The 15,018-nt window shown below is 38.6% G+C and overlaps 1 non-coding gene across 1 annotated transcript; it reads right to left on the reverse strand.

The window, feature by feature from the left end:
• Positions 1 to 13,646: 13,646 nt before the first annotated feature.
• Positions 13,647 to 13,754, reverse strand: LOC112745549 (small nucleolar RNA R71). Its single transcript, XR_003173469.1, has one exon. It is a non-coding gene; the product is annotated as a small nucleolar RNA R71 (small nucleolar RNA).
• Positions 13,755 to 15,018: the final 1,264 nt, after the last annotated feature.

Raw genomic sequence — 15,018 nt, forward strand, 5'->3', positions numbered from 1 at the left:
TCGTTCACAATGAAAGCATATAAGTACTAACACTTTTTATTAGACAACCTTGTTCTCCTAAACTAGATTCCTCTCTGTTTTTGTTCAAACTACATCTTTTATTCCATTGCCAAGTAAAAGTACTTAAGACAAGCAAACATTCCAAGCATGTGAGTGATACATGGAATAAGCAACATAACTGAGAATGCATAAAGGAAAACAACTTAGAAGGTATACCATGTTTCAAACATACATCTTCTTTATTTAATAAAGCACTAAAAAAAAAGAACTTCACCACCTTTAGTCTTTATGTCCCTTTCCTTTGCCCTTTGGATCTTCTTTCTTTTTCTTTCTTACTTCTCCTTGTTGTTTTGTTGTTGAGTCCTCCTCTTCTCTTTTCCATATTCCTGAGCTTATCATCCTCTCCTTTAGCCTCTCAGCATTAAATTTCACCCTTGCAATTTCCTGCTCTTCTAATATCTTGTGCGCATCATTAAATTTTTGGATTTGTGGGTTGAGCACTGGGAGTGTTCCACAAAGGTAGCTGAGTTTTTCTTGGGTGCATATATCATAATCAATTCTGTCTCTATGTCTAGCCTCCTTGAACATTCTACTTTCATTGAATTCTCTGTGAACTGTGTCTTGTCTAGCCTCCATCCTATGGAGAAGCTCCCTTTGCTGAGCTTGCTCTTTCCTTAGTTGAGCTTGTTCTTGTATTATCTTCTCCATGGATCTTCCATATTCAGCAGCTGAGTTGTTGATGACTTCACACATCTTGTCATATTGTTCTTGTTGTAGTTCCATCATGTATGTTTGATATTCACTTTGCTGACCCATCCATTGAACTTGAACTTCTCTTTGTTGATTTATTACTTGCCAAAAGTCCATTTGTTGTTGAGCTTGTTCCTCTTGGCTTCTTTGAAGTTGTGAATATTGCCCAGAGATTCCTTCCAAAGCGGCTTGGAGTTGATTCATGTTCAAAGTACTCAGTTCTTCCATTTCTTGGTGCTCTCCCTCTTGTCTTGCTTCTTTCCTTTTCTTTTTTCTTGCTAAAGGTTGCCTCTCCAATTGGGTCGTGGTGACAAATTCCAATCTTTCCTTGGTGAGAGGCTTTCCAATAGATACCACGTCAGTTTCTTCAAATTCTTCGGGAGGCACTTTAGCTTCTTCACATAAGCACTGAATAGTACTAGGATATCCTAGCCAACTGTCCTGTTTGACCTTCTCGGCTATGTCAATGATGTTCTTGGCTATAATTTCTCCCACATTGATCTCCCCTCCTTTCATTATGCAGTGGATCATTATTGCTCTATTCACTGTCACTTCAGAATTATTTGAAGTAGGAATTAATGATCTCCTCACTATGTCATGCCATCCTTTTGCTTGAGGTATGAGATCACCTCTTCTGAGTTTGAGTGGTTGTCCTTGTGAATCTAACATCCAATCCGTGCCTACTTTGCACAGGACACTTAGCACATCTACATATCCTGGATCATTTTCAACCCTTTCCTCATAGCTAGCTTGTTTGAACCGTTTTGGTTTGGTCTTTAGCACCCTGTTGATGGTGTCTGGACTAAAGTCAACAGTCACCCCTCTTACATATCTCATGTATAGCTCTTCATCATCAAATTCTCTTATCACATTAGTGTAAAACTCATGGATGAGAACCATGCTCACTTCTTGAGGTTGATTGCAGAGAAGCTCCCATCCCCTCTTTCTAATTATTTTTTGTATCTCAGAGTATTCCTCCTTTTTCAGCTTGAAAGGTAACTCCGGGACAACGTCTTTGCTTGTCATCCAACTAAAGACGCGCTCATTGTGTTTGGATTTGAATCTTCTTCGATCAAAGGTGTTTTGTTCTTCATCTTCTACGGGTTGCTTGTCCTTTCTCTTCCTAGCTCTTGATGATGTGGCCATTGAAATTTAATTGCACAAGGGTCAAATCTTCCAACACCAAACTTAGAAGAATGCTTGTCCTCAAGCATAAAGAAAATGTTCATGAAGGGAGTTTAGATGGATATGGCGACAAGGTAAGGAGTGCAAGCTTGAAAGTGATTGTGAGAAGGAATGAAGAAGGGGCGTGGTTTGGGTAGGCTAGGGGAAATGGTGCATCCTGAATTTTCTGAGCAATTCTTAGGATCAAGGCAAAAATCTGTGAAGCAAGGGTACTCAAATGGTTGAGTGTGATTTCGGCTGAGGGAATTTGATGAAATGTGGTGATGGAGAGTAGTAGATATAGAAGTGAGGACAAAATGAGGTTTGATGGTTGTGGTTGGAGTGTTTTAAAGTCATATTTATGATGGGGGAATGGTTTTGATGGTTCGGTCACAGCATGGGAAGCATGCATCTTTGTTGCCTAATGCATGCTATGGTGTTTTCCTCAATGCACACAATCCAAGGTTTATGTGGGTGCACATAACCCAAGGCACATGTGACTCCTCCTTTCTTGTGTGCCCGTGATCCTCCCTTCAAGATTCTCCCATCACTTCTTTCTTTCACCTCCCTGTAGCAAGAATACAAAGACTTTAGAATTGCTTGTAATGCTTGGACTCATACTAAAGAAATTCAACGAGATTACAAGGAAAAAAATATAAATCTAATGGTTGCTTTCATATAACTAGAAGAGATAACTACACTGTTGCTCCATGGTCTAGCATTTTCGTGTATGTGTGGACACCAAACTTAGTTTGCGACTAAGTGTTAAATTTTTTTTTTTTTTTTTTTGCATTTGCTTCAAGATTGACCACACCAAACTTAGTTCTTTGCATACACTATGTGCTAGTTCAATCTTTATTCTCTTAGATGTATATGATGCAACCTCTCATTATTGATTACTAAAGCATGAAAATAAAAGGCTCCTGTGCATGGGTTGCCTCCCATGAAGCGCTTGTTTATTGTCCTTAGCTTGACATTGCAGCTCCTTTGCTCATGTTAACAAGTGCACACTTTCTTCCTTGCTCCAGGGGCCACCAAGATAGAGCTTCACCCGATGACCATTGACCGTGAATGTCCCCTTTGAGGCTTCATCGAGTAATTCCACATAACCATGAGGAAAAACTCTTGTGATGGTGTATGGACCAGTCCATTTGGATCTAAGCTTTCCAGGAAAAATTTTTAGCCTAGAGTTGAAGAGTAACACTTTTTGGCCTGGTTTAAATGTCCTTGGAGAGATCTTCTTGTTATGCCACCTCTTTGCTCTTTCCTTGTATATTCTTGCATTCTCATATGCTTCAAGTCTGAATTCCTCCAACTCATTGGGTTGCAATAGTCTCTTTTCTCCTGCTGCTTGGACATAAAGATTTAGAAGTTTTGTGGCCCAAAAAGCTTTGTGTTCAAACTCTACAGGTAAATGGCATGCTTTTCCATACACCAACTGAAATGGAGATCTTCCTATGGGAGTTTTGAATGCTGTCCTATATGCCCAGAGTGCATCATCCAGCTTCCTTGCCCAATCCTTTCTCGTTGCTCCCACAGTTTTCTCCAAAATTCTCTTTAACTCTCTATTTGCAAGTTCAGCTTGTCCGTTTGTCTGTGGGTGAGAAGGTGTGGCTACCTTGTGGGTTACTCCATATCTATGGAGGAGGGAGTTCAATTGTTTGTTACAAAAGTGGCTTCCTCCATCGCTTATAAGTCCCTTTGGCACCCCAAACCTAGTGAAGATGTTTTTCCTTAGAAATTGCAATACCACATTAGCATCACATGTAGTGGTGGCTATTGCCTCTACCTATTTTGAAACATATTCCACTGCCACCAAGATGTATTTGAATGTGTAGGATGGAGGGAAGGGTCCCATGAAGTCTATTCCCCATAAATCAAAGAGTTCCACTTCCAAAATGAACTTTTGAGGCATCTCATTCTTTTTTGTCAAGCCTCCTGTTCTTTGGCATTCATTGCAGTGACTCACAAAATCTCTAGCATCCTTGAAGATAGAAGGCCAATAGAACCCACTTTGGAGGACCTTTGCAGCAGTCTTTTCAGCTCCAAAATGACCACCATAGCTTGAATTGTGGCAATGCCATAGTATGTCCTTCATCTCAACTTCCGGTACACATCTTCTAATCATTCCATCTGGGCATCTTTTGAATAGGAAGGGCTCATCCCACAAGAATAACTTAGCCTCATGTAGCAGCTTCTTAACTTGTTGCCTTGTATACTCTTGTGGAATACTCCTTCCTGCTTTGTAGTTGGCCATGTCTGCAAACCAAGGAGTTTGTTGGATTTGCAAGAGGTACTCATCTGGGAAATTCTCATTCACTGGTTGAGAAGTATCTTGACTTGTCTCTTGTGGCAACCTTGATAGATGGTCAGCAACTTGATTCTCACTACCCTTTCTGTCCTTGATCTTAATGTCAAACTCTTGTAGAAGCAATATCCATCTAATTAGCCTTGGTTTGGCATCCTGTTTTGACATTAGATACTTGAGAGCAGCATGATCAGTATAAACTAAAATTTTGGATCCAATCAAATATTGCCTAAACTTATCAAAAGCATACACCACAGCTAGCAGCTCTTTCTCCGTTGTGGTGTAATTTCTTTGAGCTTCATTCAATACTTTGCTTGCATAGTAGATGACATGGTGCTTCTTGTCCTTCCTCTGCCCCAGCACAGCACCAATTGCAAGGTCACTTGCATCACACATAAATTCAAAAGGTAATCCCCAACTTGGGGGTGTGATAATTGGTGCTGTGGTGAGCTTAGCTTTTAGAGTTTCAAAGGCCTGTTTACATTCATCATCAAAGGAGAAAGGATTGCTCACCATAAGCAGATTGCTTAGTGGTTTTGCTATTTTGGAAAAATCTTTGATGAATCATCTATAGAATCCAGCATGGCCCAAGAAGCTTCTAATAGCTTTTACATTTGTTGGTAGTGGAAGTTTTTCTATAATCTCTACTTTTGTCTTGTCCACCTCTATACCCTTTCTTGAAATTTTGTGACCAAGAACAATTCCTTCGGGTACCATAAAATGGCATTTCTCCTAGTTCAAAACCAAATTAGTTTCTTGGCACCTTTTCAAGACTAAGGTAAGATGGTGCAAGCAAGTATTGAAAGAATCACCAAAAACGGAAAATCATCCATAAAAACTTTAATAAAATTTTCTACCATGTCTGAGAAAATTGATAACATGCATCTCTGAAAGGTAGCTGGGGCATTACACAATCCGAATGGCATTCTCCTATAAGTAAAGACTCCAAAAGGGCAGGTAAAGGAGGTCTTCTCTTGATCCATGGGGTCAACTACTATTTGGTTATATCCAGAGTATCCATCAAGGAAACAGTAATAAGCATGGATAGCCAGCCTTTCCAGCATCTGGTCAATGAAAGGGAGGGGAAATAGTCCTTTCGTGTGGCATCATTCAGCCTCCTATAGTCAATGCACATCCTCCATCCAGTCACTGTTCTTGTTGGAATAAGCTCATTTTTCTCATTGACAATGACAGTCATCCCACCTTTCTTTGGTACTACTTGAACTGGGCTAACCCATGGACTGTCAGAGATAGGGTAAATGGTCCCAGCTTTACATAGCTTCAGTACTTCTTTTTGGACCACCTCTTTCATTGTGGGATTCAATCTTCTCTGAGGTTGTACCACTGGTTTAGAATTTTCCTCTAAGAGAATTTTGTGCATACATATGGCAGGGCTTATGCCCTTCAAGTCATTAATGGTCCATCCCAATGCATCTTTGTGAGCTCTTAATACCACAAGGAGTTTTTCTTCTTCCTCTGCACTCAATGTAGAGTTGATGATTACTGGGAAGTTGTCCTCTTCACCAAGGAATGCATATTTAAGATGAGGGGGTAATGGTTTCAACTCTTGTTGTGGTGCCTCTTCTTTCTTGGATTCACTTGGTTCCTCTGGTGCTTCCAATTTGTTCTCTTCTTGTTCTTGGATGTCCTAGACTTCCTCCTATTTTACTTGATTGTTTGTTTCAAATACTTCTTCAACCAAAGAATCCACCACATCAACCCTCATGCAACTTTCTTTCTCAGCTGGGTACTGCATTGCTTTGAAGACATTTATAGTCATTTACTCATCATGTACTCTGAAAATCATCTCCCCCTTCTCCACATCAATGATTGTTCTAGCAGTGGCCAGAAAGGGTCTACCAAGAATGACCGAATTACTTCCCTCTTTATCCATGTCCAACACCACAAAGTCAGCTGGGAATATAAAATTTTCCACTTTTATCAAGAGATTCTCCACTACTCCATTTGGTATTTTGAGGGATCTGTCAGCAAGTTGCAATGATATCCTTGTAGGTTTAACCTCTTCTATCATCAGCTTTTTCATCATGGCAAGAGGCATTAAGTTAATGCTTGCTCCCAAGTCACAAAGTGATTTATCAATGGCCATATTCCCAATTGTGCATGGTATGAGGAAGCTGCCTGGGTCTTTGAGTTTTGGTGGCAGTCCCTTTTGAATAATGGCACTACACTTTTGAGTGAGGAATACGATTTCTTTCTCTTGCCAGCTTCTCTTCTTGGTGATCAATTCTTTAAGAAACTTTGCATACAATGGCATTTGCTCCAAAGCTTCGGCCAATGGAATGTTAATTTCAAGCTTCTTGAAGATCTCTAAAAATTTAGGGAATTGCTGGTCTCTTATTCCTTTGTGTATCCTTGTTGGGTAAGGGAGCTTGGGTGTATAGGATTTTACCCCTTCATTTCTTTCCTCTTGCTGTGGCTTCACAATTTCCTTGCTATTGGTATTGTTGTTTTGAGTTGGTAACTTGCTTAGTGGCTCTTCAGCTTTGTTGCTCTTTTTGGATATTGATGCCTTTTCATCCTCCTTCTTGTCTATTGTATCTTCCACTTCATGCTTTGTTGCTTCTTTGTTGACTTCTTTTCCAACTATCTTGCCACTTCTCAACTGCACCGCTTTGCATTCTTCCCTTGGATTGGGGATTATATCACTTGGAAGCACATTAGTTGGCCGTTCAGTTTGTTTGGCTAATTGTCCCACTTGCCTTTCAAGGTTCTTCATGGTAGCTTCATACCTCTCTTGCCCTTTGATCAAGGTTTGAGTAGACTGAGCAATTGTTTGTAGAGCTGCCTCAAGACTTGAAATTCTATTTTCATGATGGTCAATTGGTGGTATGATGGGGGCTGATTGTTGTTGCTGGAAATTGTTTGAAGGGCTGGTGTGGTAGTTTTGTGGGTTGGATGTTGGTGCGGGAAAGTTATTTTGATGAGTTTGTGAATTGTTGTGGGGTGGTTGATATGTGTTTTGTGGTTTCTTGTATTGGTTAGTGTTGTTAGATGAGAGATTTTGGCTGTGTGTGTTGCGGGAATGGTTGGAGTTGTTGTTCTTCTGCCAATGATTTTGATTATCACCCCATCTCAGGTTAGGGTGATTCTTCCAGGATGAGTTGTATGTGTCACCATGGAAGTCATTTTGAGAAGAATTTGAGGTATTATGCATGTATTGAACTTGTTCTAGTTGCTGCTCAACATTGCCTGTTTCTCTTTGGCCCCATTCAGTTGAAGGTTGATTTGTTGTGCTCACTGAAGCTAGTTGGAGGCTATCTATTCTCTTAGCCATCATTTCCATTTGTTGTTGGATTTATTGGTGCATCAACTTGTTCTGTGCCAAGATTGTGTCCACTCCTTCTAGTTCCAATACACCCTTCTTTTGAATAGGTTGGCGTTGCCTCTGATGAGCAAAGAAGTATTGGTTATTTGTCACCATGTCTATGAGATTCTGAGCTTCTTCGGTTGTATTCATCAATTGTAGCGAACCTTCTGCAGAGTAATCCAAGGACTCTTGAGATCTTTGAGTCAACCCTTCATAGAAATTTTGAAGTTTATCCCATTCACTGAACATCTCAGGTAGACGTTTCCTAATCAGAGCTTTGTATCTTTCCCATGCCTCATACAATGATTCCCCATCCATTTGAATGAACGTTTGCACCTCTGTTTTCAACCTGATGATTCTCTGAGGCGGGTAAAACTTGGATAGGAATTTACTCACCAGATCGTCCCAATTGTTGATACTTTCTTTGGGGAATGTCTCCAGCCATTGAAATGCCTTGTCCCTCAAAGAAAATGGGAATAATAGCAGCTTGTAAACATCTGGGTGCATACCATTTGTCTTGACAGTTTCACAAATTCTTAGGAAGACAGATAGGTGTTGATTTGGATCTTCAAGGGGGCCTCCTCCATAGGAGCAATTGTTTTGCACGAGAGTGATGAGCTGAGGCTTCAATTCAAAGTTGTTTGCATGAACATTGGGAGCGAGTATACTGCTCCCACAGTGTCTTGGATTTGGGAGAGTGTAAGAAGCTAGAACTCTCCTTTGAGGTGGGTTGTTATTGTTGGCAACTCCCTCAGCAGGGTTATGTGAGTTGCCCTCCATGACTTGGTCTTCTCCTTCTGAATCCTCCTCACCAATTATCCCTTTTCCTGCTGCTTTTCTTCTTAACCTTCGAAGGGTTCTCTCGTCTTCAGGATTAAATCTCCTTGCCTCTGACATATACAAACACACAAACTAACAACACAAATGAAACACTCTATTACTAGAGTGAAGTTAAAGTTAGCAAACAAAATATCAAACAGTTAGTGGGCTTTAACAAAGAAAAGAAAAATTCTTAATCTAAACTACCATTCTTGTAATCATCGTCAATCTTTTCCAATCCCCGGCAACGGCGCCAAAAACTTGATACGCAAAAATTTGAATTCACGTAATTACCGACAAGTATACCGGATCGTGTCAAGTAATAAAACTCACTACGAGTGAGGTCGATCCCACGGAGATTGGTAGATTAATCAACTTTAGTTAAATGGAAATTTTAGTCAAGCAAACATGGTTTTGAATTCATGAGATTTGATTTTTGAATGTAATTACAGAAAGTTAAATGACAAGGAATTTAAAGAACTAGAATAAAGAAGAACAATAAAAGTAAATAACTGAAACTTAAAATGCAAAAAACTTAAATGACATTAAAGACAAATTGTTGGAAAGTAAAGATTGCGGAATCGTAAAGAGCAGAAGAGTAAATTGCAAGAAATAGAGAAACAGAATGTAAATGGCAAGAATGATAAATTGCAAAAATGTAGAAGGGAATTGGGTAGTGGGTATTCAAAGAACTATAGAACAAAAGAGATGAGAATTAATGATGGAGAGATCATTAGGGATCAGAGATGCAAATTCTCATGAATTGATGTTGATCAATTCCTTCTCAATCATGGGTATAGATCCATGGCAGATTGTAGGTAATTGAGTTCCAATCTCTTGGTAACTCAATTTCTCTCAACACAACCAATTGCCACTCTCGTGATCTAATTGTTCATGAGAAGAGATGAAGCTCATTAACTAATCCTTCAAGCCACACAATTCCCAGGATCTCAACCAAGGGTGGTTACATCTCACATACCAACCCAAAGTGTATTAATCAAGGAAATTATGAAAGGATGAACTCTAAACTGAATTATATGGCTTCTTTCTCAAGTTCACCACACAATTCATATAGATTTAACCCCTCTCTCGATGGTGATTAAGTCTTTGAAGAACAAGAGTTTTGATGAGCGGATAATTTATACGCTTTTTGGCATTGTTTTTAGTATGTTTTTAGTAGAATCTAGTTACTTTTAGGGATGTTTTCATTAGTTTTTATGTTAAATTCACATTTCTGGACTTTACTATGAGTTTGTGTGTTTTTCTGTGATTTCAGGTATTTTCTGGCTGAAATTGAGGGACTTGAGCAGAAATCAGATTCAGAGGTTGAAGAAGGACTGCTGATGCTGTTGGATTCTGACCTCCCTGCACTAAAGTGGATTTTCTGGAGCTACAGAACTCGAAATGCCGCGCTTTTAATTGCGTTGGAAAGTAGACATCCAGGGCTTTCCAGCAATATATAATAGTCCATACTTTGGCCAAGAATAGACGACGTAAACTGGCGTTCAACGCCAGCTCTCTGCCCAAATCTGGCGTCCAGCGCCAGAAAAGGAGCCAAAACCAGAGTTGAACGCCCAAACTGGCACAAAAACTGGCGTTCAACTCCAAGAAGGACCTCTACACGTGCAACACTCAGGCTCAGCCCAAACACACACCAAGTGGGCCCAGGAAGTGGATTTATGCATCAATTACCTACTCATGTAAACCCTAGTGACTAGTTTATTATAAATAGGACCTCTTACTATTGTATTAGACATCTTTGGTCTCAGTTTTAATCCATTGTTCATCTTAGGAGACTATTGATCACGTTTTAGGGGGCTGGCCATCTCGGCCATGCCTGGACCTTTCACTTATGTATTTTCAACGGTAGAGTTTCTACACTCCATAGATTAAGGTGTGGAGCTCTGCTGTTCCTCAAAGATTAATGCAAGTACTACTGTTTTCTATTCAATTCATCTTATTTCGCTTCTAAGATATCCATTCGCACCCAAGAACGTGATGAAGGTGATGATTATGTGTGACGCTCATCACCATCTCCCCTATGAACACGTGCCTGACAAACACTTCCGTTCTACATGAAATAAGCTAGAATGAATATCTCTTAGATCTCCTAACCAGAATCTTCATGGCGTAAGCTAGAATGATGGCGGCATTCAAGAGAATCCGGAAAGTCTAAACCTTGTCTGTGGTATTCCGAGTAGGATTCAATGATTGAATGACTGTGACGAGCTTCAAACTCGCGATTGTTGGGCGTTAGTGACAGACGCAAAAGGAGGGTGAATCCTATTCCAGCATGAGCGAGAACCGACAGATGATTAGCCGTGCTGTGACAGAGCATGTGAGCATATTTTTCACTGAGAGGAGGGGATGTAGCCACTGACAACGGTGATGCCCTTGCATAAAGCCAGCCATGGAAATGAGTAAGACTGATTGGATGAAGGTAGCAGGAAAGCAGAGGTTCAGAGGAACGAAAGCATCTCCATTCGCTTATCTGAAATTCCTACCAATGAATTACATAAGTATTTCTATCCCTATTTTATTATATCAAATTCGAAAACACCATTATCAATTTATATCTTCCAAACTGAGATTTGCAAGGTGACCATAGCTTGCTTCATACCAACAATCTCCGTGAGATTCGACCCTTACTCACGTAAGGTATTACTTGGACAACCCAGTGCACTTGCTGGTTAGTTGTATCGAAGTTGTGACAAATTATGAACGTGTAATCACGATTACGCGTACCAAGTTGCTCACGTGCCAAGAATAGTTTGAGCCTGGACATCACAATTTCGTGCACCAAGTTTTTGGCGCCGTTGCCGGGGATTGTTTGAGTTTTGACAACTGACGGTTCATCTTGTTGCTCAGATTAGGTAATTTTCTTTTTATTTTATTTTTCAAAAATTTTTCAAAAATATTTCTAAAACTTTTTCATCTGTTTTCGAAAATAAAAAAATGTTTTCAAAAATATATTTTTCTTCAAAATTTTTAAGAATGAATTCTAGTGTTTCAAGATGATTTGTTGAATCTTGGCTGGCTGTAAGCCATGTCTAATCTTTTGGACTGGGGTTTCAACTTACCATCACAAAAGAAGAGATTCTCACACACTTATTTGCTCTATACTTGAAAAGTATCCATATCTGCTGAAGCTTGGCTGGCCATTGGCCATGTCTAGTGTTTTGGACTGGAGCTTTCATTGAAAGCTTGGCTGGCTAGTGAGCCATGTCTAATTCCTGGACTGAAGCTTTAGACTAACATGGCAAGATTCCTGGAATTCATATTAAAAATTTTAGAATCCTTATTTTTTTCTTTTTCATATAATTTTCCAAAAAAAATACAAAAAAAAATTAGAAAATCATAAAAAAAAATCAAAAATATTTTTCTGTTTCTTGTTTGAGTCTTGAGTCATATCATAAGTTTGGTGTCAATTGCATATGCATCTTGCATTTTTCGAGAATTCATGCATTCATAGTGTTCTTCATGATCTTCAAGTTGTTCTTGGTAAGTCTTCTTGTTTGATCTTGATGTTTTCTTGTTTTGCATCTTTTAGTTGTTTTTCATGTACATTTTTCGTTTGTTAGAGTCTAAACATGAAAGATTTCTAAGTTTGGTGTCTTACATGTTTTCTTTGCATTAAAAATTTTTCAAAAATGTGTTCTTGATGTTCATCATGATCTTCATAATGTTCTTGGTGTTCATCTTGACATTCATAGCATTATTGCATGCATTCATTGTTTTGATCTAAAAATTTCATGCATTGCATAATTTTCATGTTTTTCATAAAAAATTTCAAAAATCAAAAAAATATCTTTCCCTTTTTCTCTCATCAAATTCGAAAATTTGAGTTGACTTTTTCAAAAATTTTTAAAATCAAGTTGTTTCTTATGAGTCAAATCAAATTTTCAATTTGAAAATCTTATCTTTTTCAAAATCTTTTTCAAAAATCAAATCTTTTTCAAATTTCTTAGTTATTTTCGAAAATTCTAAAAATATTTTTCAAAAATCTTTTTCTTATTTTTAAATCAAATTTTCGAAAATAACATAATCAATTAATGTTTTGATTCAAAAATTTGAAGTTTGTTACTTGCTTGTTAAGAAAGATTCAAACTTTGAGTTCTAGAATCATATATTGTGATTTCTTATGAATCAAGTCATTAATTGTGATTTTAAAAATCAAATCTTTTTCAAAACTAATTTCAATCATATCTTTTCAAAAATATCTTCTTATCTTATCTTTTTCAAAAAAATATCTTTTCAAAATATCTTTTCTAACTTCCTAACTTCTTATCTTTTCAAAATTTGTTTCACCTAACTAACTAACTTTTTGTTTGTTTCTTAACTTTTTCAAAAATACCTAACTAACTCTCTCTCTCTACTTTTCGAAAATATCTTCCCTCTTTTTCAAAAATTTCTTTTTAATTAACTAATTATTCTTATTTTTATTTTTAATTTTAAAAAAAAATTTCGAAAAAAATACTAACAGTTTTCAAAAACCATTTTCGAAAATCACTAACTCTTTTTCAAAATAATTTTCGAAAATTATCCCTCCCCCATCCTATTCTATTTATTCATTCATATCCTAACATCTCATCTCACATCTCTGCCATCCTCACAGTTGTGTTTCTTCCATTATATTACATTCTTTGTCTCCCCCTCTTCTTCTACTCACACAGGGATCCCTATACTGTGGTATAAAGGATCTCTATTATTATTATTATTTTTCTGTGCCCTCTTCTTTGTCATATGAGCAGGAGCAAGGATAAGAACATTCTTGTGGAAGCAGATCCAGAACCTGAAAGGACTCTGAAGAGAAAATTAAGAGAGGCTAAAATACAACAATCCAGAGATAACCTTTCAGAAATTTTCGAACAGGAAAAGGAGATGGCAGCCGAAAATAATAATAATGTAAGGAAGATGCTTGGTGACTTTACTGCACCTAATTCCAATTTACATGGAAGAAGCATCTCCATTCCTGCCATTGGAGCAAACAACTTTGAGCTGAAACCTCAATTAGTTTCTCTGATGCAGCAGAACTGCAAGTTTCATGGACTTCCATCTGAAGATCCTTTTCAGTTCTTAACTGAATTCTTACAGATATGTGATACTGTTAAGACTAATGGAGTAGATCCTGAAGTCTACAGGCTCATGCTTTTCCCTTTTGCTGTAAGAGACAGAGCTAGATTATGGTTGGATTCTCAACCCAAAGACAGCCTAAACTCTTGGGATAAGCTGGTCACGACTTTCTTAGCCAAGTACTTTCCTCCTCAAAAGTTGAGCAAGCTTAGAGCTGATGTTCAAACCTTCAGACAGGAAGAAGGTGAATCCCTCTATGAAGCTTGGGAAAGATACAAACAGTTGACCAAAAAGTGTCCTTCTGACATGCTTTCAGAATGGACCATCCTGGATATATTCTATGATGGTTTGTCTGAGCTATCAAAGATGTCACTGGACACTTCTGCAGGTGGATCCATTCACCTAAAGAAAACGCCTGCAGAAGCTCAAGAACTCATTGACATGGTTGCTAATAACCAGTTTATGTACACTTCTGAAAGGAATCCTGTGAACAATGGGACGTCTATGAAGAAGGGAGTTCTTGAAGTTGATACTCTGAATGCCATATTGGCTCAGAATAAAATATTGACTCAGCAAGTCAATATGATCTCCCAGAGTCTGCATGGAATGCAAGCTGCATCCAACAGTACTCAAAAGGCATCTTCTGAAGAAGAAGCTTATGATCCTGAGAACCCTGCAATAGCAGAGGTGAATTACTTAGGTGAACCTTATGGAAACACCTATAACTCATCATGGAGAAATCATCCAAATTTCTCATGGAAGGATCAAAAGCCTCAACAAGGCTTTAATAATGGTGGAAGAAACAGGTTTAACAATAATAAACCTTTTCCATCATCCACTCAGCCACAGACAGAGAACTCTGAACAAAATGCTTCTAATTTAGCAAACTTAGTCTCTGATCTGTCTAAGGCCACTGTAAGTTTCATGAATGAAACAAGATCTTCCATTAGAAATCTGGAAGCACAAGTGGGCCAGCTGAGTAAAAGGATCACTGAAATCCCTCCTAGTACTCTCCCAAGCAATACAGAAGAGAATCCAAAAGGAGAGTGCAAGGCCATTGACATAAGCACCATGGCCGAACCTACAAGGGGAGTGGAGGACGTGAATCCCAAGGAGGAAGACCTCCTGGGACGTCCAGTGATCAATAAAGAGCTTCCCTCTGAGGAACCAAAGGACTCTGAGGCTCATCTAGAAACCATAGAGATTCCATTGAACCTCCTTATGCCCTTCATGAGCTCTGATGAGTATTTCTCTTCTGAAGAGAATGAGGATGTTACTGAAGAGCAAACTGCCAAGTTTCTTGGTGCAATCATGAAGCTGAATGCCAAATTATTTGGCATTGATACTTGGGAAGTTGAACCTCCCTTGTTCATCAATGAACTAAGTGATCTGGATCAACTAACATTGCCTCAGAAGAGATAGGATCCTGGAAAGTTCATAATACCCTGTACCATAGGCACCATGATCTTTAAGGCTCTGTGTGACCTTGGTTCAGGAATAAACCTCATGCCCCTCTCTGTAATAGAGAAACTGGGAATCTATGGGGTGCAAGCTGCTAAAATCTCACTAGAGATGG

Source organism: Arachis hypogaea, chromosome 14 (assembly GCF_003086295.3).
Source record: "Arachis hypogaea cultivar Tifrunner chromosome 14, arahy.Tifrunner.gnm2.J5K5, whole genome shotgun sequence".
NCBI classification, from domain to species: Eukaryota; Viridiplantae; Streptophyta; class Magnoliopsida; order Fabales; family Fabaceae; genus Arachis; species Arachis hypogaea.